Source organism: Amblyomma mixtum, chromosome 3 (assembly GCF_055824585.1).
Source record: "Amblyomma mixtum isolate Tamu chromosome 3, ASM5582458v1, whole genome shotgun sequence".
Lineage (NCBI taxonomy): Eukaryota > Metazoa > Arthropoda > Arachnida > Ixodida > Ixodidae > Amblyomma > Amblyomma mixtum.
In genome coordinates, this window is record NC_143014.1 from 90,480,739 (window position 1) to 90,502,758 (window position 22,020).

Here is a 22,020-nt window from a genome sequence, read left to right on the forward strand (position 1 = left end):
CATAACCCTCATGAATCCAAAGCCCTGGCTCCCCTATTTGCTCACTGCGTACAGCTGAATTTTTTTTCATCGGAGCGAAGGCTGTTCAGTACGCCGCGCTGGCCGCCGCGGCGTTACTTTGTTTTAAATTGTCGAAGAAACACACAGCTATTCTCTCTGCGGAGCCGAGGCTATATGCTTGCCTAGCGTTCTTTTTTTCTTTTCTCCTTGAAATACAGCTCGCGAAGCGAAGAGCACGAACCGAAGGATAAGCGAGAGAAGAATCGAGATCACCGAAATTGACCCGCAACTTGTCTACGGCGCCGCAGCAAACACCCAGTGGGGGCGATACAGAGCCCGGGCATTCTCCGCCGTCACGTCCTCGGCCCCGCAGTCCTATCACGTTCATGCAAAGAGAGCAGCCAGCAGACTCCTTCCGCTCTTTTACGCCTCAATCGCGCTCGCTCCGGCTTCTCTTCTCCACATCGCTCAGCCTTCTTTCGTGGCCGTGCTCTCCAACCTTGGCTCCCTTTTCTTTTTGCTGCAGCTCCTTTCTTTTGCCGCTAACTGCTGGCGTGTCCGTGCCCCGTTAATGCCGGAAGCGGGCCAACACAGAAGGCAGCGGCGGAATAAAGAAAGAGGGGACAAAGGAGGCTAGCAGAAAAGTCACCGCAGCAAGCCCTGCCTCCGCATGCAGGCGGGCGTGCGAGATTCCACTCTAGGCATACAAGGTGCATGAAAGCAACTACACACATAGAAAAGGAAAAGACAAGTATAGAAGAGAGAGAGGAAGGAAAGGGAAAAGAGAGAAAAAATAGGCAGTAAAGGAGACCCCAAGAAAGCAGACGAACGGCGGCGCCAAGCAGCGGAAGTGCCTCCAAATTGAGACCGTCTTGTGAAAGACCTCCAGGGCGGGTTAAGCAACCCAGGATGAAATCAAAGAAGGCCCGAACGCGAAGACAGCAAACGCATCTCCAGATAGGAACGAGGCCAGATAAAGGGGAGGAATGGAATCAGCCGAGAGAGGAGAGAGGCAGTTGGCGTGCCCGGCTGTTATTCCCCGCTCGGCTGTTTGCACGTTCTTCTCTCTTTGTACCTCAATGCGCGCGCGGGAGGAAGGAACCGCCTAGGGGAAGGGTGGGGGGGGGGGGGGGGGGGGGCGTTGATCGCGTCAGCCGTGAGACGTGGGGTGAAGAGTCGGCGCCGCCTGGGTTGCGCGTCTGCCCATTTCCCGCCCTCTCGCCGTTGGTGCGCGCAACTGGCATAGCGAATCCTCGCGAATTCCAGCGGATGAGCCAGCGCGCAGACCAGGATCCCGTGGCCCGTGACGTCGGCGTGAACTAGGCAGTACCCGGCCGCCCGTCGTTCCAGCCGCCAGTTTCACCGAGGGTGGTGGAAGAGACGAGGGGGGCGAGGTAGGGGGTGGACATCCGTCCGGTGTCTCGTTTGCAGCGTCAACAAACCTTGCGGCGGTGGAGACAGCAAGGCTCGTCGTCCGCGGAATCCTTTCTACAAGTTGCTGCTTCGTGCGCAGTTCTGCGGACGTGTGGCACAAGCGTCAGCTCTTATAGGCTCCTTTTTTCCTTCAGTGAGTTGCGTCCAACACGTATGCAAACGTACTTTAGACGTCAACGCGCTTGGTTGCTCAAAGCAAGAGGAATGATTCTACAGGCGCTGTGTCTCTCCCGTTAGATGACTTGTGAAAGTCGCAGGAGTCTTTCCGCTGCTTTTCTTGCCGCATTCTTCCCCTTTTCGAGCTTTTACTATCCATCATTCAGATTTATTGCGATTGGTAGCTGGAAATTTCTTATCATTTCATTGTTCGCCTATCTTAGACGAAGTGTTGCAATTCTGGGGCCAAAAAATATAGCCCATTTTTTAGGATCGAACGAAGGAAGAGGAAGCAGCAAATAAAGAAAGATAAATTGGTTTGCACTGAGTTAGGCAAGTTCAAGTCAACGGCCGTAACCCGCCTACCTCATGTCGCAAGCACAGCAAGTCCCGATCATCTTTCGCAATCGACATTTCTTTAGTGTGGTGACAACGATATAAACCCTGATGCATGGCGTATCAGCGTAGTCATGTCGTCAGCGCCGTCTACAGTGACACGCTGCACTTTTCTATGCGGCACATTTTCATTACTATCTTGCACAACATCGCGAGTTGGTTCCCTCAGAACAAAAAGAAGTTCACTTGCTTAAAATACTAACTCTTTCCAGAGAAAATTGAGTCGAAACATAGGTTCCCAAAGAAAGGCGCTTGGAAGAAACTGCCCACATAATACCCCTGGCTCTAATTTTCAAATTCTCTTCCATTTCTGTATTTTTTTTCCCCGTAAAAAGACAGGTATTAAACCTTATACGTCGTTCTCCTGTAAAGCGCGCATCTTTGCAGTAACATTCCTTGTCAGAAGAAGCACAATGCTTCTGAGGAAGGGCACATTTTGAAGGCATAATTCGAAGCCTTTATATGCAGCCTTTATATGCAGCACCAAGTAAAACACTTTATGCGTTATATACAGCAAACGCGAGCAGATGCCGTTGTGACCAGCAGTTGATGCATGCGACGTGATCGCCGCAATTTTGGCGCACCATGAGCTCTAGGGGCAGCTGGCGCGATACAGGACATCTGAAGAGCTGTATTTATGAGACTGAGACGAAAAGGAAAACAGAAGCAGTGGTGCCGCAAGCGAAAAAAGCTTCAACGTTGACCTCGCCGAACGCGGTATACTAACGTGCTTTTCACAGGTTTTCTAAAATCCTTCAGTTCAGTCTTAGGAAGAAAATGCGGACTGCTTGTCTCTTGGTGCTGATTTCATGGTACTACCTCATCTTTTTGATGAATCCAAATTTTTACCATTGAAACGGAAAGGGTGTGTGCCATGTTAAATTTCACTCAGCATCCTCTAATATTCAGGATAATTGATGTTCCGTAAAATTCGGGACTTACAGCGACAAATGTTAACTTGCTGTGAGGCAAATTTATGTGGGCCGCCTTGATCACCTCATCTGTCAGAGAAACGCACACTTTAATAATTTATATAACCCGTCTGGAGTGACAGTACGTAGGCTGCACACCCAGTGTGAATGGAATTTCAGAGCAAGGAGGACCGCGTTCGTTGGGAGGAGGTCCGTCTGCTCTCAATTTCTAATATTAGCGATCCAGTTCTCTGCTAGCCCTTCTGGCGCACCATCAGCAAAAAATCCTGTTTATTTTGTTGGCTTTCAACGATGGAATATAACTTCGAGCGGACGCCTCAAATGGCGACAAAGAGAAGAAGGAAGATGCAGCTCGGCGTTAGCGGGCTTAAAACTACCCAGAAAGCTGCATAGAGTTACCGTTTTGCCAATATTTTTTTTTTTCACCTGCGCTTTCTATCAGAAAATTAGTGGTTTGCAGTGATCGGGATTTTTATTATTATTATTTTTTTGCTTTGGAGTTGCCACCAACTGTCTCCTAGCAACGCGATTTGGCATAAAAACGGCCATAGCTCCTGTTAGATACTGCGCACCATAAGCGCATCATTGGAGCGTGTGCTCTGAATGTTTTCACTCAAGAACCCCGGGTAATTGTAGTGCTTTCGTGAGTCCTCGGTATTTTATGCCGGAAAAAAAATTAATTTATCATTCCACCTGCATACACTGCAGGCAAGTATTCGTATTTTCACTGGCAAAGTAATTGATAAAGCACTTTTCAGTGGTACAGCACCCCACAAGCCTGTGAAGAGAGCAGACTGGAAGGCGACTTCCTTGTTCGTTGCCTCCATTGCGAAGTTCTGTTTTCGAATTTCAGTTTCTTGATGCTGCTGCACCCTTTTCATGCAAAACTATATCCTTCTGTCATGTTTCGCGCGTATGTCTTGCCTCGAAAACATAAAGAAAGCGAAGAAGAGACGTGTGATCATCTCACCTATCCTGTATACCCAGCGAGGTTGTTTAACGGCTGCGAATGGGATGACATCCAGAGGCACACACACATTTCATTCCAGATGCCTCTACGAAGAACGACCCGGCACTTTGTGGTGCGATTCAAGTGCGGCTCATAGCTATGGGGCACGCGCCAAGGAAGACTGCCGGGTCTGGCGCGTTTCCGACAGTGGCCGAGTGCCCATTTCGTTTATGCGCCCGCGGCTTATGAAAGGACGGCGACTATTCCGCGCACAAAGGGCACGCTCCTGCTGCTGATACTCGGGCCGGCTGCGCGCAATCAATATTTCTTATCGGCGCGTCATTGGTGCTAATGGGTGTCATGGCGACAGCGAGCAACTTTTCTTTTCCTCCTCGCTCAGTCGCATTCGCCTTTATCAGCTCGTCACTGGCGTGTCGGGCCCGCTCGGCGACCGGGAGCTGTTGTCCCATCTGATGCGTGCTTACGCAGCGCGCCCATTGTGAACGTCCCGTTGAGCTACGCCCATGCGGCTCCTTGGCGCGCTGTCACCGCCTGCCTGCCCGGGAAGCGTCCTCCTCGACAAGCTGCACGGGCGGCGGAATCTAGTTGCACAACTCAGGCTACAAGGCAACATTATCCATGCTTGTATGTTTCTGAGTGAGGATGAGTGAGTGAGGATGAGTGAGTGAGTGAGTGAGTGAGTGAGTGAGTGAGTGAGTGAGTGAGTGAGTGAGTGAGTGAGTGAGTGAGTGAGTGAGTGATTGCGTGAATGTGAGTGAGTGAGTGAGTGAGTGAATGCGTGAATGGGAGTGAGTGACTGCATGAATGTGAGTGAATCAGAGTGAGTGACTGCGTGAATGTGAGTGAATCAGAGTGAGTGAGTGCGCGAATATTAGTGAGTATAAGCGCGTGAGTTTGAGTAAGTAAGTGCAGGAATGTGAGTGAGTGACTAAGTGTGCTTGAATGACTGGGTGAGTTTGTTTCCGTAAGTTTGAATGAAGTGCGTGAAGGGAATTGGTGAATGTGAGTTAGCGCATGGCGGTAAGTGAGTGAGTTTGGGTGCATTAATGAGTTTGAGCATGTAAGTTTGAATGAGGAAGGGAGAGAAGTTCTAATATTGTTTATTGGTTTATTGGGGTTTAACGTCCCAAACCCACACAGGCTATGAGGGACGTCGTAGTGAAGGGCTCCGGAAATTTCGACCGCCTTAGGTTCTTTAACGTGCACTGACGTCGAACAGCACACGGGCCTCTATATTTTGGCCTTCATCGAAATTCGGCCGCCGCGGCCAGGATCGAACCCGCGTCTTTCGGGTCAGCAGCCGAGCGCTGTAACCACTGAGCCACCGCGGCGGTGAGTTCTAATATATATTGCACGCAAAATGTAAATGAGCACAGGATGCATGGTATTAAATAAGTTTCCAAAATCAAAGATCGTCGGAAAAACTACATTAGTAACATGGCGGGGTAGGTCACGGAAGCCGTGAGTACACCAGGAACACAATTGAAAGCCTATCAGGAAAAACTGACGAAATCTCTACTTCTCTTATAGGAGGGGGTTAACTTGACTCAAATTATGGTCACATTGTTTCTCACAGACAGGCATGAACCTCGACTAATTATAGATTAAGCTGTTTGCGTAGGCTTATCCTTTCAACAAAAGGAATGAATCCGCGAAACTTTGCTTCAGTCGCGCTGAGCCGAGTTCAGCCACACTGGGCTGAAGAGTGAGCCAGCTATAGAAGCATGTTCCAGGTAATTAACAAACATATGGCTCTAGAAAGTGGAAGCGTCTGCAAATATTTGAAGTCTCCAATTCACAAAGGCGGTAGCCAAAATTTTTTTATTGCTATGTCAGGCCTAAAGCCATAAAAGTTTCCTGTTCTCTGCGCTCCCAGCGCCAGCACTGTGGCAATATTACGCATAGCTTCGCGCTTTCTTGCACTCCTTATGGAGCTGCTTCTTGCAACGCAGAAAGACGGATGGAAAGGAATCCATTCGTTGCTCCTCTGTATGTTTTATATTTTTTTAGAGCTGACGGGGGGGGGGGGGGGGGGGGGGTGGCGGATAACACAAGCAGCGGAACGAGCGCGTATAGAGACGTGTCCTGCGTGAAAGGTTTCCTGTCCAAATAAAAGCGAGCCTGGCGTGGCAGAAATTAAGTGAGCAGCCGAAAGTAGGAGCCGTTGGGAGTGCCTGGTACCCGGAGAGGGAGGCGAAACACAAAAGTGCAGCAGCACGAGGGTGCGCAGAGAAGCGAATCTCTGTGAGGTCATTACAGGCGGCCCGCGCTCCGCTCCAAAGAATAATTGACGGTGGCACGACGTGAGCGCACCTTCCAAGCAAACACAGTCGCGCAAGGCGAGCAAGAAACAGATTGTCGTTTGATCGATGGTGCTCGCTGCGGTGCCAGACTGGGCACGGTGTGCTCATCATCCACTAATATGATCGGTGACCATTAGCGCGGCCGCAAGGCCAGCATGACCAGTTACCACGATCGTCACGCAGAGGGTGTTGCCCGGACCCACGAGGCGTATTCTCTCCCTTGGCCCAGTTTTGTCTTTTTTTTTTCACCCGCACCGCCCTGAGTTGTCCGTGGCCGCGTGGCGCGCGATCTACAGGTCAGCGCGTCTCTGCCCATCGCCGCACAGCCTGCGACTTGCCGCCCCTTCCTCCGCGTCCTCCATGGTTGCGAAAACGCCGGCTCCGTCATGGCGCCACGAGGCGAACAAAAGAATACGCTGGCGCAATGCAACTCTTGTCGCCAGTGTCAGCCTCCCGGTACTTGGGGCTCTTTGAGAACCCGGATGCGTCCTCCACAAAAGATGAAGAGTCTGGCCTCCTCATCCTAGACTATCATCAAGCAGAGCTCTCTTAATAAGTGGCAAGTCGGCGAATCGCTTTTTGTCACTCGCCACTCCCCCACGGTAGCAGCCGGCCTGCTCTTCCGTAGTTTCCTCTCCGCTGGTAGTATCATTCTCTCCTGCGTATTAAAACATTCGTATTTTGCAGCGAAAATCCAAAATCCCTCCCCCGCCCCCCTCCTGATAGAACGTTAGCGCCGTCGGGAAATTCACGGCTGTCTTGGTCGGCGTTGAATTAATCCCAAAAAAGCGTCGTGCTTCCGCGGGCGTCAAATTTATGGAGTTTACAAGCGAGACAGACAACTGGCGATGCTCCGGCTGGAACTGGCATGCGCGCACCGACAACCTTCATCCGCACTCGTTGAATAAAACATCGAGAGCTGTCTAGGTCGGTGCGGCCTCGGTTGTTTTCACCGCTTCGTACTCGAGCGCTCACGGCCTGCTATATTGCCAGCTAAGTCGACACTGCATAAGCAGCCGCAGTAGAGCACCGCGTAAAAGTGTCGTGTACTGTATTCACGAGTCGCGGGCTCTGCTGCGCTGTATGTACGCGCACATAACAGTTTCGAGTGCTTGGTGCTGAAAATAAAAGCGCAAACATGCGAAGAGTGGTATGGCTTTTCGCACATTCTCTCACTGGACACGCCTAAAAGTCACACTGAGTTTTGGCCGCTAATCGCAACAGTAAATATTTCGCCAAGGCGGCCGCTGTGCGGGTGGCCTTCGACAGAAGCGCATTTCTGTCACCGTCAACCTAAAGACAACAAAAAAGTAAACGCATATGTGAAATCGGTTGTTGCTGCGCAACGTCCACCGGCCTCTTCGACTGGGAGCTGAGAGATAGCTCTCGCTTTTCCTATAAGTAAACACTCGTTGTTTTTGTTTACCTGCTTAGAGAGAACAATTGGCCGACACTTTTATTTTTACGGCGGTGAACAAAGAGAAAAAAAAGCTACTGTTAGCGCGGAGAGCGTCCTGTACAAGCTCGCAGTTCCTTAGCCCACTAGCTGCCCGCAGGCTTTCACGTTGTGTTGGGCGCCGTCGATAGCGGAGGGACGCTGTACCACTGCCGGGGTCGATGGCGCGGAGGCCTTCGCTAGAGCCACGCCGAGCACGGAGCGCGCGACGAAGTGGCAAGGAGGGGGAGGAGATATGAGAAATGGAAGGAGAGAACCAAGGTCGCCCCTGAGAGCCGACTAAGTGTGGTCACGCTACGGCAACGTGCACGCAACCTTCCCGAACAAGAAAAAGCTGTTGTTGTTTCTGTCGGGCGTGCTTCTAAATATTCCAGAAGCACTATCACGTCCTCCAGAGGCCGCATACTGTTCACGGCGTTTTGAATAAAACAAGGGAACGCTAGATGACTACCGCCCGCCGGATGTCCCCTTGTCGATTGCCCAAAAAGCTGATTTGCTTCTTCTGTGAAGAAAAAAAAACTGAGAATGAGGTACGCTGCTTTCTTCCCGGCTCTCGTCGTTCAGTTGTTCTTTTCGACCCCGAGGAAAGCGCTGCCATGATCTTTCTTAGCCCTTATCGTGTCCTTCAAGTGCCACAAATGCGGTGTGTTTTAAGTCACAAGCTGGGGCTGTTTCATGGAGGTGATGGGTAGAAGATCCCTACCCATCAGCGCCCGGTGCGCGTAATTCGGACGTCGTTGGTACGGCTCCCACCAGCGGCATGTGGTTGTTTTTTCTTCTGCTTTTCTAATCAAGTATCTTTAAGCGATAACATATTCAGCAATATTCTCCATGAATCAACAGTCGAAAAATCCCCTGTGTTTCTTGGTTTCTGAGGCAGTTGGCTTCTCTCATATATATTTCATTTCTCCATTGTTTGTTCTATATTTTCTGCCCACTCCCCTCTGCAATGCCTGCAAGGCCCTGAGGGTGAAATAAAATAAATAAATAAATATATATAACGAGCCCCTCGGTCCCCTTCCCTGGTCTGCTATATATATATATATATATATATATATATATATATATATATATATAGCAAACAAGGGAAGGGGAATGAGGGGCTCGTTATAAATATGAGAGAAGCCAACAGCCACAGAAACCAAGGGGCACAGGGGATTTTTAATTAATTTATTATTTTGTAGTGTTGATCAATTGACAATATTACTGAATATGTTATCGCTTAAAGCTAATCGAGTAGAAAAGCAGAAGAAAAAACAACCACATGCCGCCGGTGGGATCCGAACCCACGACCTCCGAATTACGCGTCCGGTGCTCTACCGCTGAGCTACGGCGACGGCTGTCAAATCCTCTGCTTTCCGGGGGTATTTATGTTTACAAATAACCTAACCTTGGGAGTGTTCACCAGCGCCACCCACGTTCTTAAGCGGCGGACGTAGCACGTCCTGAGTTACCGCTGATGTGACGTAGAACGTCATCGAACGGCGAGGGTGGAAGCTGTGTGAGAACCCTCTTATGCTTCCTATGGCGTCAAGGCTGCCAGAACCGAGGCCCTCGCTAAGCAATTAAGCAAACAAGGGAAGGGGAATGAGGGGCTCGTTATAAATATGAGAGAAGCCATATCAGCGGTAACTCAGGACGTGCTACGTCCGCCGCTTAAGAACGTGGGTGGCACTGGTGAACACTCCCAAGGTTAGGTTATTTGCAAATATAAATACCCCCGAAAAGCAGAGGATTTGACAGCCGTCGCCGTAGCTCTGCGGTAGAGCACCGGACTCGTAATTCGGATGTCGTGGGTTCGGATCCCACCGGCGGCATGTGGTTGTTTTATGTTCTGCTTTTCTACTTGATTAGCTTTAAGCGGTAACATATTCAGCAATATTGTCAATTGAACAACACCACAAAATAATAAATTAATTAAAAATCCCCTGTGCCTCTTGGTTTCTGTGGCTGTTCGCTTCTCTCATATACAGGGTGTTTCACCTAAGACTTCCTGCAATTTTAAACATAAGCTATTCGAATTAGATGCGCGCTTTTTCTGGCATAGCATTGTCAGTGGTGTAGTACATCATAATGCAGCTAAGACGTGCTAACTAGCACGTCTTAGCACCCACACTGGCGCTATGAAAAGGAAAAGGTACGCAGCTTCTGTCGTTTCTGGGCATGGGCAGTATAGAAGATACATGTATCTTCGATAGTATCTTTCGATACATTTTGTGTGTCCGTATTAAGATCGCTTGCCAAAAATGAATGCATTGGAGTAATGGTCACGAAAATACATTTTCAGTGTAGTGCGTATTTTAGCGATACTCGATACCCAAAAAGAAGTGAGCCGCAGATTTCGAGGCTGCTGTGAGCCAGACTATGGGGCGGCGGTGCTCACTCGCACGGTACCGCACTGAAAAGTGGGAAGAATTAGGAAGAGACGATACTAGTGCCATCGGCCCGGTCAATCGTCTTTGTTCCTACCATCGTTGTTTGGCAGATATACGACATATATGTTGAGCTGCTACACACTCGGTAACAGACGAGACGAGGAGACAGGCTCACCGTTATGTTAGAAACAATACCCTTTCACCCTTATTTCATGTTGCGGTGATTGTTAGTAGATATGGAACACTTCCACCGTAATGCTCAGGAGCTGAGAGAACATTTGTTCTTTACTTTGTAAAGGCGATAAGTCACGCACTCTTCCGGACGCGCGTCAAAGAGATAATCAGCGCCTGCAGCGTCAAATGCATCAGTTGACGCATTTATTTCGTTTGGAGAAGCAACGCTACAACAAGCCCTATTCTTAAGAGGCCCTAGGAAGACTTGAGTTTCTTACTTTACCTCGAGGATACGTGGCTATGCTTCTGTCTCATTCGTTTATAAAAGGAGCCTTCTTAAAATACCAAACGGCAACGTGCTTTTTCCTTCCTATAGAGAGGCTTTTTTTTTATTTGCTTCGCTTAAAGCACGCCGGCATCGCGGGGCTCTTTAGGACCGGCGGTGTGAGGATATGCTGCTACCTACTAACGTTAAGTAAAAAAAGCATCTAACGAACTGCGATTAGCAAGATAATTTTTGCCTCAAAAACTTCCAGCCCTTTTAGTCAGTTATTTTCCATCTAGCAACTTCATATGTTCGTTGAGCACAGTGCTGAGGAAATAACTGTCAAGTTTTCCTACGCGCACGGAGCTTCCATCTTTTAGCACAGGGGAAATGCAGAAACAATCGGTAAATACTGCAGTAACAAAAAAAAAGAGCATCACTAAAAGTTTAAAGTTTATTCGTATGTAGTCAAGTGCTCAGAGAGCGGTTCGCGCGAAGAAAATTGGTTTTAAAAGATGAATTTGCTAGGTTGCTTATGGAAGTGATCGCTTCAACGTCACCATGGCTTCATTCCAATGCTAAAGTGCTAACAAAACCAGCGGCACCGATAGTGCAGCTTAAAGAAATCTGTGCCGCCGGATTCGTTTAAACCCTTTCAAATGTAACGCGCTGTATGAAATACACTCCAAATTCCAGAAACCAAAGACAAGTTTCTTAACTTAGCTAATCATACCACCAGCTTCATTAAAATTGGCGAATTCAGTGGTGAATTCAAGTATCGACGACAGAGTATTGAGTATAAGTACCGGAAATAAGTTTCGGCTTCGTATCTTGTATCGTTATTGGAAATACAATTTTTTAGGGTATCTGTATCGAAGGCACTTATTTGACTAGCAGTGCCCAGCTCTGGGCGCTTCAACGCGCACAGGCACAGTGACATGGGATCTTACACGATTTTTTAGTTCCACTTAGAGGTTTACTCTTCGGGCGCGGAACTCAGCGTTTGAAAGGCGGTTTTAATCGAAAATGGTCGGTATCTTTGACTTTTACGCCAAAGCTTGCTGGCGATTGAGTACGACTTGCATCCAGTGCTGCAGAACGTTTTTATCATGTACAAAACTAGGTTGCCCCCAACTGCGTCAGCAGAGCAGCTGTTCAGCACTGGGGAGGACACCTTCATTCAAAGTGAGGAAAAACTTTCGACACCAATTCTAGCTGAGCTGCTCTTGCGATGCAGTATATTTAGAAATGTGAAATGTTTGTATGAGTAGAGGCCAGTGTATATTTTGGCATGCGCGAAAAATAAAAAAATAATAATATAAGAACAATTGCATTACTTTTCGGAAGTAATTTTCACGTAATGTTATTACTTCTTGGGAGAAGTAATTAATGAAATTTAATTGCATATTCGCGAGTTTTGAAGACATCATTTAGTAACGTCGTTTGATTACTTTTAAAAGTAATTTTACCGTCTTTGTCCTTCACGCAATGAAGGCGACAGGCTCCCGTCAAGCACGCACGGGCACGCACGCATGCATGCACGCACAGACAAACACGACGAGCTCGTTCTGTCTGCGTTCGGGAGCAACACAGCAGCCCACACGACATCTTGTAATATCATGTGAGAAGCAAGACTCCGCCACCGCGATAATTTATCACACTAGAAAGGAACCTCAGGGAGATTACAGGCGACCTTTCTTCATCACATTTTTGTGCCATTTCTTTACCACAAATATTATCATTATTTGCCTCACAAATATTGAAGCCGGTAATACAGCGATGCTTGGAAATGCTCTGTTGAATTCAATGGTTTCCTTTCATTATCTAGTTCCTTTTTGAACTGCTCTTCTGGCTTTATTACTGGTAGTTCGTGTAAAATGCGAGGAATTTTATTTCATTCCGTTTTTAAACGCCTCATAAATGTTGGCGTCGGCGTACTGGCGACAGGAGACTTTTGTGAGGTAAAAATAGGTCAAATATCTTGCTAGTATAAATGACAGCATGCATTACGTAACCACTTTCTTTTCGCCTAGCACTAATACCGCGTCCGGCACGTGGTTCGCGCATTGTTTTCAATGAGAGTTGGCCGGCTTTCTTAAATAACTAACCTCCTAGACAAAGTCATACAGTCCTTCTAATACAAAAAGTGCCAGCAAGTCGTTTTCACCTCCCCAACACATATTTTGTGTGTTTCATATATATTAAACTTTTTTCCACATGCTCAAGGTGAATGCAAGGATCATATTTACAGTGGACTTGGAGGTCGATCGTCAGTACCCCTGATACTCTGGGAGTTTACTTCGGTTGCTGTATGTTCACTGCAGGTACGCTGAGTGAAGTGAACAAGAAGTGGACATGCATAATAATTACTTGTGATCTGTGAGCGTATAAAATCACAACGCGTTCTGAGAAGCATGATCTGCCCGTACGGAGTTCAGTGACATCAACCGCGTCTACTGACGCGATACAGGAAGATGCTGCGCAAATAGCAGTGGACATCTATGCAACTGCTCCTTGTAGCCTAAGAACGCTGTCTAAGCTTTACCATTTGAGTATAAAGCAGAGAAAGTATTAAAACTAGCTCGTTGCACTGCGAACTAGATGTCACTAAATAAAGGTAACTGAAATGTGAAATCTTGGTACAGGCAAAAAAGTTTGTTGTGTCCAGAAAGGGGCGCGTAGCATGACTAGGTAAAAGATAGCCTGTAGTAGATCTCATTGCTTTGTTTTTTCCCTCAAGGCCGCTCGTAGAAAATCTAGATTCATACTAGGCTTTACTTCTACTCGTGTAATTTTTGTTGTTTCTGTTTTCTTTCCTCAAGAAGCGAAAAAATAGTATTTTTTGTGTGAAGGAATTGCTCAATTTCTCTCGAAGTTGATAATTAGTTTTACTGGCACAAAGACACCTTGACCAATGAATGCCGTGGTTAGTGAGTTTGGTCTGTACAAGAAGAGGTCGGAAGCATTTTTTTTTTTTTTTTTCAAAGCATACTGCCCCAGAAAAACTCGGGAACCAGGTCAGAGGAAAGCCTGTATGCATTGGAAATTTGTGGCCACCTTGCGAGACTGCGGATCGAAACCCAAAGGGCCCTGTATATACGATGGAGGCTCGAACATTTAACTAACCGCTGCGGTACTATACTGGTCTTCGCGACAAACTCCTTCGTTCGTATTTAAGTTTTTTTTCTTCTTTTATTGGCACATATCCACTCCTGAATTAAGTGCTTAGGTGAAAAGGGGGAACATCAGAATTACAAAAATTATTCTTGAGCTACTTGATTAATAAAGAAAAGTTAGAATTAAAACAGTTCTCATTTGAAAACCTTGATTACGGCAAAAAGTATATTGGGGAGAGAGAGAGACAAAAAGTTTATTGCTGTGATAAAAGAGGTTGGTGCTGGATTAGTTAGGGGGTATGTTGGAGCGATCACGACTTAAATGGAGAAAACGGGTATACTAAACGCTTGTTTCGACATGCTATGGAAGTGTGCGCAAATCGCTGGCTCAGTTATATTTTCATAGTGCATTAAGCATTTTGCATGCGATCATATTTGGCAAAAAGAAAACGAAAATGCATGCTATCATTATTTATACAGAAAACTGAATTGGAAACTCCTTCTGAGCAAACCCCCTTTGTGGAGACAACTTGGCGCCGGATAACAGCACGCACTAAAATGTGGTAATTAGCGCTACACTGCAAATATAAAAGTGGCCTCAACCTCTGTTCTTACACTCTTCTGGAAAGCATGTCGAACTCCTCGTTCTTTCCTTTCTTGCCCCCTATGTTTACAACTCACCTGTTATTATGAAACTCCAATGCAAAGAAACCGCGTTCACAAGAAGGGAAGGGAGGCACTTTCCCAAAAGCTCGTCTTACTTTGCACATTATTTTTTGAATTCTTTTTTTCGTTAACACACACACACACAGGACTTAAATAGCGTGCCGCATGTTTTCGCGCGATGTTATCCCTCATCCCTAGCGGGGAAAGTGCCAAGTCTGGGGCGATGCGCGGCCGTCATTCGAGGGCTCTGACTCTGCGTTTAAGACTCCCCCCCTCATTCACACACACACACATCCCCTTTTCTGAAGCTCGGAAAGTTGAACGTCGGCGAGCAGGGAATGTGATCCTGGTACCTTGTGGCCGAACGAGCAAGCGGGCGCGCGGGCCTATGGCTTCGCCAAGACGGCGCGCGCGCGCGTCTGTCTTGCGGTCCGCTCCTCGCGCCGCCGGGAAGCGCCTAATCAGAGACGCGCGCGCTACCACGCCGAGCCTCGTGGCGAGCAGAGGACACACGTCTGCCGCCGCATCGATTGCCGGCCGCGTTCAGCCGGCGTTCGGCAGCACGCGCTGCCCCGTAACGATTTCCCCCTTTGCTTGTCAACGTTCCGGCAGAGCCTGCAATTACAACGGGCAGCACGACACCGTGACGCGGAGGCCGGTCGAGTGTCCCCTCGCACGCACACTTCGACCGGCGCTCGCATTCACGGCGCCGGTCGGCCCGGCGGTGACGACACACGCTCATCCCCTTCCGGCCCTCCCGGCACTCCCCCGGCGTTGTTTCGAGGCGGCCGAGTGCCGGCCCGCCGCTTGCTTGGGGAGCTTCCCTTGACCCGCAGTGAGGAGCTCTCTCTCCAGGTGGACACATCGGTGGCGGAGAAGGAAGGTCACGGCCGTGGTCGTGACATTGGTGAACGCCGTCACTGTATTTTGTGCGCAGTCTCGGACATCGAGGAGGGCGTCTGCTTCTCTTCATTCTCTTCATTCTTCCTATTCTTTTTAGTCACGTTGTTTACTGTCCCGGAAACATCTCGAAAGAGAATGCGGCCCGAACGAAGTAGCCGGGTCAGGCGCTTTGTTCCTGTGTCGTTCCCTTTTCGCGCTCTTTCTGAGACAATGAACGCGCATCAACTTGCCCCATTTCCAGTGTTACTGTAGCCACGTAGTGCACGCCCGATTTTTATGGGAACGAACTGTAACACGAAGCACTGGCAGCAAACAAACTGACCTACAGTAATCGAAAGAATTCGCTCCAAAGGGGGTGTCGTATCGAAGAAGCACTGGCGGAAGCAGTGATGCAAAAGTTTTAACGTGCTACGTGGTTTGTAATGAGGATTCAAGGTTGACCATAATTAAGTATTAGACTCTCAGCCGTTCACAGTACCAGTGCATTTCGAAAATTATGTCTTAAAGTGGATTACCCACACTTCTCTGTCATTAATGTAAATAGAAACAACCCAGCCTGAACGTGATACCGCAGGGATCTCAAATTTATCTCGCCATGCGGACCGCGTTGGCAAACTGCTGTCTCCGATGGGTTGTGGCTAGCAGCAAAGAAGACAGGAGGAAAACGGCTGAATCGAAAAGGAGAGCGCGATTCTTATGCAGCTTGTAACTGCTTTCATTCTTCTGCGGCCTCAAGCATTGCGAAAGCCAAACGGTGATCCAGAGCTTGGAAGAGCGCAAGAGTACCAGTTATAACGTGTAAGATCCAGGGGTAGCAGTATCTTTAGCCGCTGACATACAAGTAAGATATGCTGAGCAACCAGCCGATGTCGAGAAGTGAACAGCGATAGAGATGCGATACGAATAGAAAACAACAAAAAAAAACGTTACTGGCTAAGTGCTTCGGGAACAATGGTTGCAATGTTTAGGGCCAGAAGGATACACGATAAGGCTTCGTGGGCCGAGTATTCGTTTCCAAACGTGTGTGTCAGGCCCCTGTCATATGCTGCCGGAGTTCTCTTTAGCCTGTACTATGAATCGTAATATCTGGTTCTACATAGGCTACGCTAAAAGCCACACGACTTGGTATAGTCACCTTTGTAGTTGAACTCATCATTCTAGCCCTTCTCAAGGACAGCTGGATCTACAGCAGCAAAAAGGGATGGGAAAACAAAGCATTAAGGTGAAAGGCACAGTGAGAAGTCAGACTATGCTGCTTTACGCATTTACGCATTAAAAAAGCTTTTCTTCCCACATGAACATGAATGAATAAATTGAGAAATTTACTGGAAAGAAAAGACCTTACCACGACGTGATACATCTTAATCTTCGCGAACGTCTTGTGCTCATATACAATATCACCCAAGGTGTAGAAAATTTGTAATAATGGAGAAATTTCTCATTGACATCCACCCAAGCACAGCCATACGGCAACAAAGGAAAGCTACACAGCTTCCACAGAAACTTCGTGGTTGAAGAAAAATTCTTCCTGGTCCGAGTTACTCCACACAAACTTCGTTCAGTACAATCTTTCTTTGACTACGAAGTTCTTGTGGAAACTATATAGCTTTCTTTTGTAGCCGTATGGCTGCACTTGGATGGATGCCAATGAGTAATTACTCCCTTATTACAATCTAATTAAGTGCTTAAAGGCGGTTCACAAGATGAAAAAGTAAAACGTACTTTTGTAGAGAAGACAGCACTGCAAGCCTTGCAAGGTAGCAAATTATTTCTGCCATGTGCGTTGACTTCGCGAGTTCACAGAACTGTACTTTGATTTTAATAAGGATGAACGAGCTGCCAATTTCATCACGATGTTTGCTTAGTGTTAGGCCCTTGCACTACACAGAAAACACCCCGCCTTTATCTGTCGCATTTACTTTTTTTATTGTTGTTGGAAATGTATGGTAACAGGGAACAGTGGCGGCTGCAAGGTGCTAACGCGGGCAACAATAAAAGGGACGCAAAGCGAAAAGTTCTTGTCGGCATCCACCAGAAGAACCCATCTCGGCCCTGAGTGATTTCTTCCTCATAATAGACAGTGCTCGGTTACCTGTAAAGTTTATGAACTTAGCAATCCCATTACAGTTGAAAAGTTACAAATACTATCCTGCTTCAGAGCACTGTTAATTTTAACTTGACACGTATGCTAAATATGCGCTGACGTGAGCCGGCGCTAATCCGCGGTGGTGGTCCAGCAGGCAGTTTATGAAAATATGACTCATAAACTTGACCCTTGCTTACACGTTAGCCTGGCGGTCTAATAGTCTCCTTAATCAGAGATAACAAGAGGCTAAATGCTCCATTGTATGCATAAAAAAAACGAGTCATGATTTCACTACTTCTTATCTAGCAAGCCAATATTGGTTGGTGAAAGTTCGCATGCGTATTTCGTCCCATTATCATGCTAGAAATCCGCCCGGCTAGCGCTTATTCATATATCTAGACGCTGAGATGTATACTGAATGGGCCGAAAATTCAGCGCCAACATTCAGGAACGCGCGGAACGCGATAAAATTTTGGTAAAAGCTGTCTCTTTTTCTTTTCTTAACCCTCTCGCTTCTTTTACGGTCGTTTTACCGTGTGTCGGCTCTGAACATCCTCTGTAGATTTGTATTCCAGAATATCCTGGCAAGCAATTAAGACTGCGGCTGCACAGACATTGCCACGGTGCAAACACTTCGCAGCAGCTTCCAACCTGTCTGCGTCAGCCACTTTTCCGCGCAAATGGGAAAGCAGCGCGCTGGTGCCATCCCGTCTGAAACGCGGAGATTAAATTGGCAGAACGGAATGCCTGCCGTCTCTCGCTTTCGCGTGGACGAGGATCAAAAAGGCGCAGCGCTCGGATGTATTCAAAAGCACTCTGAAGGCGAGAAAAAGCGCAGAAAATATTCCGGTAGGCATATGGACTTACTCGGGGTATTTTCATATGGCCGCGGTGAAGTGAGAAAAGCCAGGCGGGAAACGCTTTCCATGTGCACTAATCTTGCAGGCACGGAGCAGCCGTCCCTCCAACACGGTGGTCGTAGCAAGCAAAATGTTCCTCGCTGTTCTATACTTGCGTAAAGTGATTAGCCGAAAGCAACAGTTTAACGTTGTTTTATTTCTGTATTTAAAATCTTCTCGCTTAGCGTCGCCTTGTTTTGGAACAGAATTTTTCCGAGTAAAGCAGAGATACGAAAAGATCAGCTAGAAAACATTCCAAACATTCTTTATTATGTGAAACAAAAGCTCTCTTGGCACTTCCGTGTTATTAATAACTTCCAATGGCGTCGTCATGCAAGGCTTTCTTTCAAAACTTTTATTTTTGAAACGTGGCAGATTGTGTGGAAAGTTGTTGCCCATCGGTCCAAGGGCGCGTTTGCGAGTACGTCATGTGACCTGGAGGCGTTTCCTTTTTTTTCCCCCTCTAACGACCGTTAGTGCTTTCCGTGTCCTCACGTGAGAGTTTGTACCGCGACGGTCTACGCGAAAAGCGAGATAGAAAAAGAAATATAATTGTTCGTTATGAAGCATTGTTTGTTATGTACAGTCGGGGACAATATTTTGAGGGACGCGGGTTCACAGGAAAAAAAGAATATTTCTTCCTGGTCAGGCAAAATAGGCAAATGAAAGCCGTACACGCATGAGAGGACATACGTGATCCATCCGTTGAATCAAATACCAGATGACTGGCTGGTGAGGCAAAACAGACTTAATTTCTTTTTTCCCGCCATTTCGCATCCCGCATACTTTTTTTTCGTGACTGCAACCGCGCCCGCAAACTTGACACTAGTAAGGCTTACAGTGACTCCAGAACATGCTCGAGGGACTGCAGGGCATCCGCTATCGTCTGCCGCCCCAAACGCGCCATGTAGCATGGTCTCAGACCCTACAGAGAACGCTCGGCGCCGCTAATGTCGGTCCGAGCCACGATTTGGAGCATTTGTGTTACGTTTGCGGGCGGCGGTAAGGCTTACGACACAAAGTTTTGAGAAAGCAAATGTAGTACCATTTAGCTCGGGTTATTTGTGTCCAAAAGCTTCATCACGGGCAAAGACTGCCGCCAACTTCTTGACTCCGCAACTTTTCTTAATTCCTTAGTCATCCTTACAGTGTCGAGTCTCCATTATGCCCCCATGTACCCTCGTGGACAAGGTTAGTATTGCCGGGCACGAGAAATAATTAGAATAACCAAACACCGCACATTGATACACCCGAAAATGCAGCCGAGTTCCAAAAGGGAGTAAAAATCTATAATTAAAGTGAAGCCCGTCGCCCAACTTCCAGCCACTCTTCAACTAGCACACCCTTGACGCGTGTGAGGAATAGCACCCAGCTATAGGAGCAAAAGCCTTACCAGTTGCCAGGTCGACTAGTGTCTGTCTGGAATGCAGTGCGCGCTTGGTGGTTGCAATTACCCTGGAGAAACCGTGCTCTGCGTTATCTGGATATTGTATGCAGTAACTGCGCTGGCGTGTGCTTGCGGCCCATTCAAGTAACGAAAAACTACTCTTAGAAAGGGTCGGCGTTTGGACTCTACCTGAAGCAAAAATGCAATGACGTTATCACTTGAAGTTAATTTTTTTTTGGCATGGTATGATCTATATCTACGCCCCTCTTTTTTGGTAATTTATATTTTTTCTTCATCTTATTTTTCATGCGTGTCTCCATTCTATTTCTTGCACCGACGATACCCTCTAATATTTGCGCTCTTTTGTGCGTTCTTCTTCATTTCACATTAGATCAGGGCGGCATTCTTATTACGTATCTTGCTTTTGCATTCATTTTTAACCGTGGTCTTAAATGTTTCATAGGGCCGATGCTGAAGGAAATCAGGCGTAGAACGCAGCGAGGCTGGCATACAACTCCAAATCGTTGTTCGGGGGAGCCTGTGCTTGCAAACAAAGCAACGAAACTCGGCGCGGCAATAAAAACAAATGCGTTGGTCGGACGTCGGGACCAGTCTCGGCGAGGGCGTCGGCTGCGCTCTATTGAAATACGTCCGGGAACGTCACGAACCGAAAATTAAAAGGACGACGGTGATAAAGAGTTATGAAGGAACAAGCAAAACAAAAAAAAAAAGCTTTGCGCCAAAAAGCTTTTCTCGATTCTTCTAATTTGCATTTGGTCTTTGAGTGTTCTGCGCAGCACATTTCAACGGGTTGCAGTCGATGAGCGCTGTTCAAGGACAACTTCGGCGAATTTCAAGAGCGTTAGCTCTTATTCATCCCGTTTCTCGATTTCTTGGGGTCTGCTACCACCTCCGAGGAATACAAGATGGCGGCCCCCATAGTAAATCGATATAGCAACCCAATTGGTGATTGATTGGTGACGTTATTAGTATATCGAATTGGTGATTTATGACGTCACTGATTCTGTAACGCAATAATTAACTAGTCACATGACTATGTTTAATCGCTTTCAACTCAGTAATTAATGAGGCATCATAAAACGAATTAGATATTTGAAATCCTCTATAAGAGTAGAACAGGTTAGACACATAAATTAACTAATTAAGTTAATATTTAGTTGTGGTTATGTTTATATTTAATTGCTTATAATTAGCTAACCGATAACGTCATGACCTAACTAATGGATATTCGTAACGGGCTCGATGATTAGGACATGTTAGACACGAATATCGTCTAATTAGGCTAATATTTACTTATGGTTAGGCTTAACATGGCGGCCATGTCGTCAGCACTCGGCAGCTCACAATTTCATACCTCATGGCTACCGGGCACCTACCGCCTTGAGGTAAAGAAAAATGGCCCTCCAAAGAGTCTAAAAAGTTTTTCGGCCCAAATTGGTAAAAAAAATCCGACCTCAAGGCGGTAGGCGCCTGCTCGCCGTATGGTACGGAAAAGTAGCCTAATCACGTGGCAATACATAATATAGACGATAGATGGCGCTACCATAGAGATAATGCTCGTTACTTCAACGTCTTCCAGACGGTGGCGGCATTTTTTTACTGCAGTCAGTTCGTAGCTGATTTATATTGCACAGAGCTTCCTCACCACAGTCGGCGACTTCATTTGTTGAAACACTCAGACAATAATTTTAGACAAACGAAAAACTTGAACCGAAATCTAAGCTCCTGCTCTCGGCCTGGAGGACTGCTTCGCGTGACGTCACTCATGACGCCGCTCTTGGCAAGCGAGCCGCATGAGCGCGCTGCTGCGGTGCACCAAAAGTGAATCGGCGACAGAACCACACGTACACGTACCTCAAATAAGCGGTTCTTTCTTCATGTCTCCGACATTGCAAGGGATGGCTCCGTAGACAACTGAAGTATTAATGACTCGCCATTTGCCAATGGCCTACATTACTCTATTTTTCTTTGCAAACCGTGATGACCAAGCCCTCGTGGTTTAGAAATGAAATATAATGCGACTGTTTTGAGTAAGAGAGTTACTGGAAGGGGAAATAGCACAAAGCTGACCGGCCCATAGCCTAGACAGAAAGCTCCCGAACAGAAATGACAGAGTCGGACAAATCTAAAGGTGTGAGAAAAGTAATTTCCTGCTGTTGCCATTTCAAAAATCTTACAAGGTGAGATATAACTAGGTGAGAACAAGTGAACACTGTTATGTGCAGCGAAAATACTCGAGCTACACGAGCTCTTGAAAGTTGTTAGAATTTCAAGCGCTGTTTGCACATAGTGACACGCTGGCGTAAGCGGCACATTTCGTTAAGCATCGGTGTTGCCAGAATTCCGGAGGCTCAACGTTACGGAGTCCACTCTTGGGTCATTAATTATAATAATGACAAGTGTACATTTTGTAGTTGAGACACAAGTATTTTTGCCCCCCCCCCCCCCCCCTTTTTTTTTAAATAGGTAGCATCGGCACAG

At 47.1% G+C, this 22,020-nt stretch overlaps 1 protein-coding gene and 1 long non-coding RNA gene across 6 annotated transcripts in view; one reads left to right on the top strand and one right to left on the bottom strand.

Annotated features, from left to right (window-relative positions):
* LOC149350918 (uncharacterized) overlaps nt 1-4,112 on the bottom strand; it is a 72,170-nt gene extending 68,058 nt beyond the window's left edge. Inside the window, exon 1 of the long non-coding RNA XR_016290471.1 lies at nt 3,889-4,112. This is a non-coding gene — a long non-coding RNA (uncharacterized LOC149350918). The remainder of the gene's footprint in view (nt 1-3,888) is intronic.
* Oamb (Octopamine receptor in mushroom bodies) overlaps nt 1-22,020 on the top strand; it is a 510,270-nt gene that overhangs the window by 292,055 nt on the left and 196,195 nt on the right. The gene's annotated exons all lie outside the window — the stretch shown is intronic.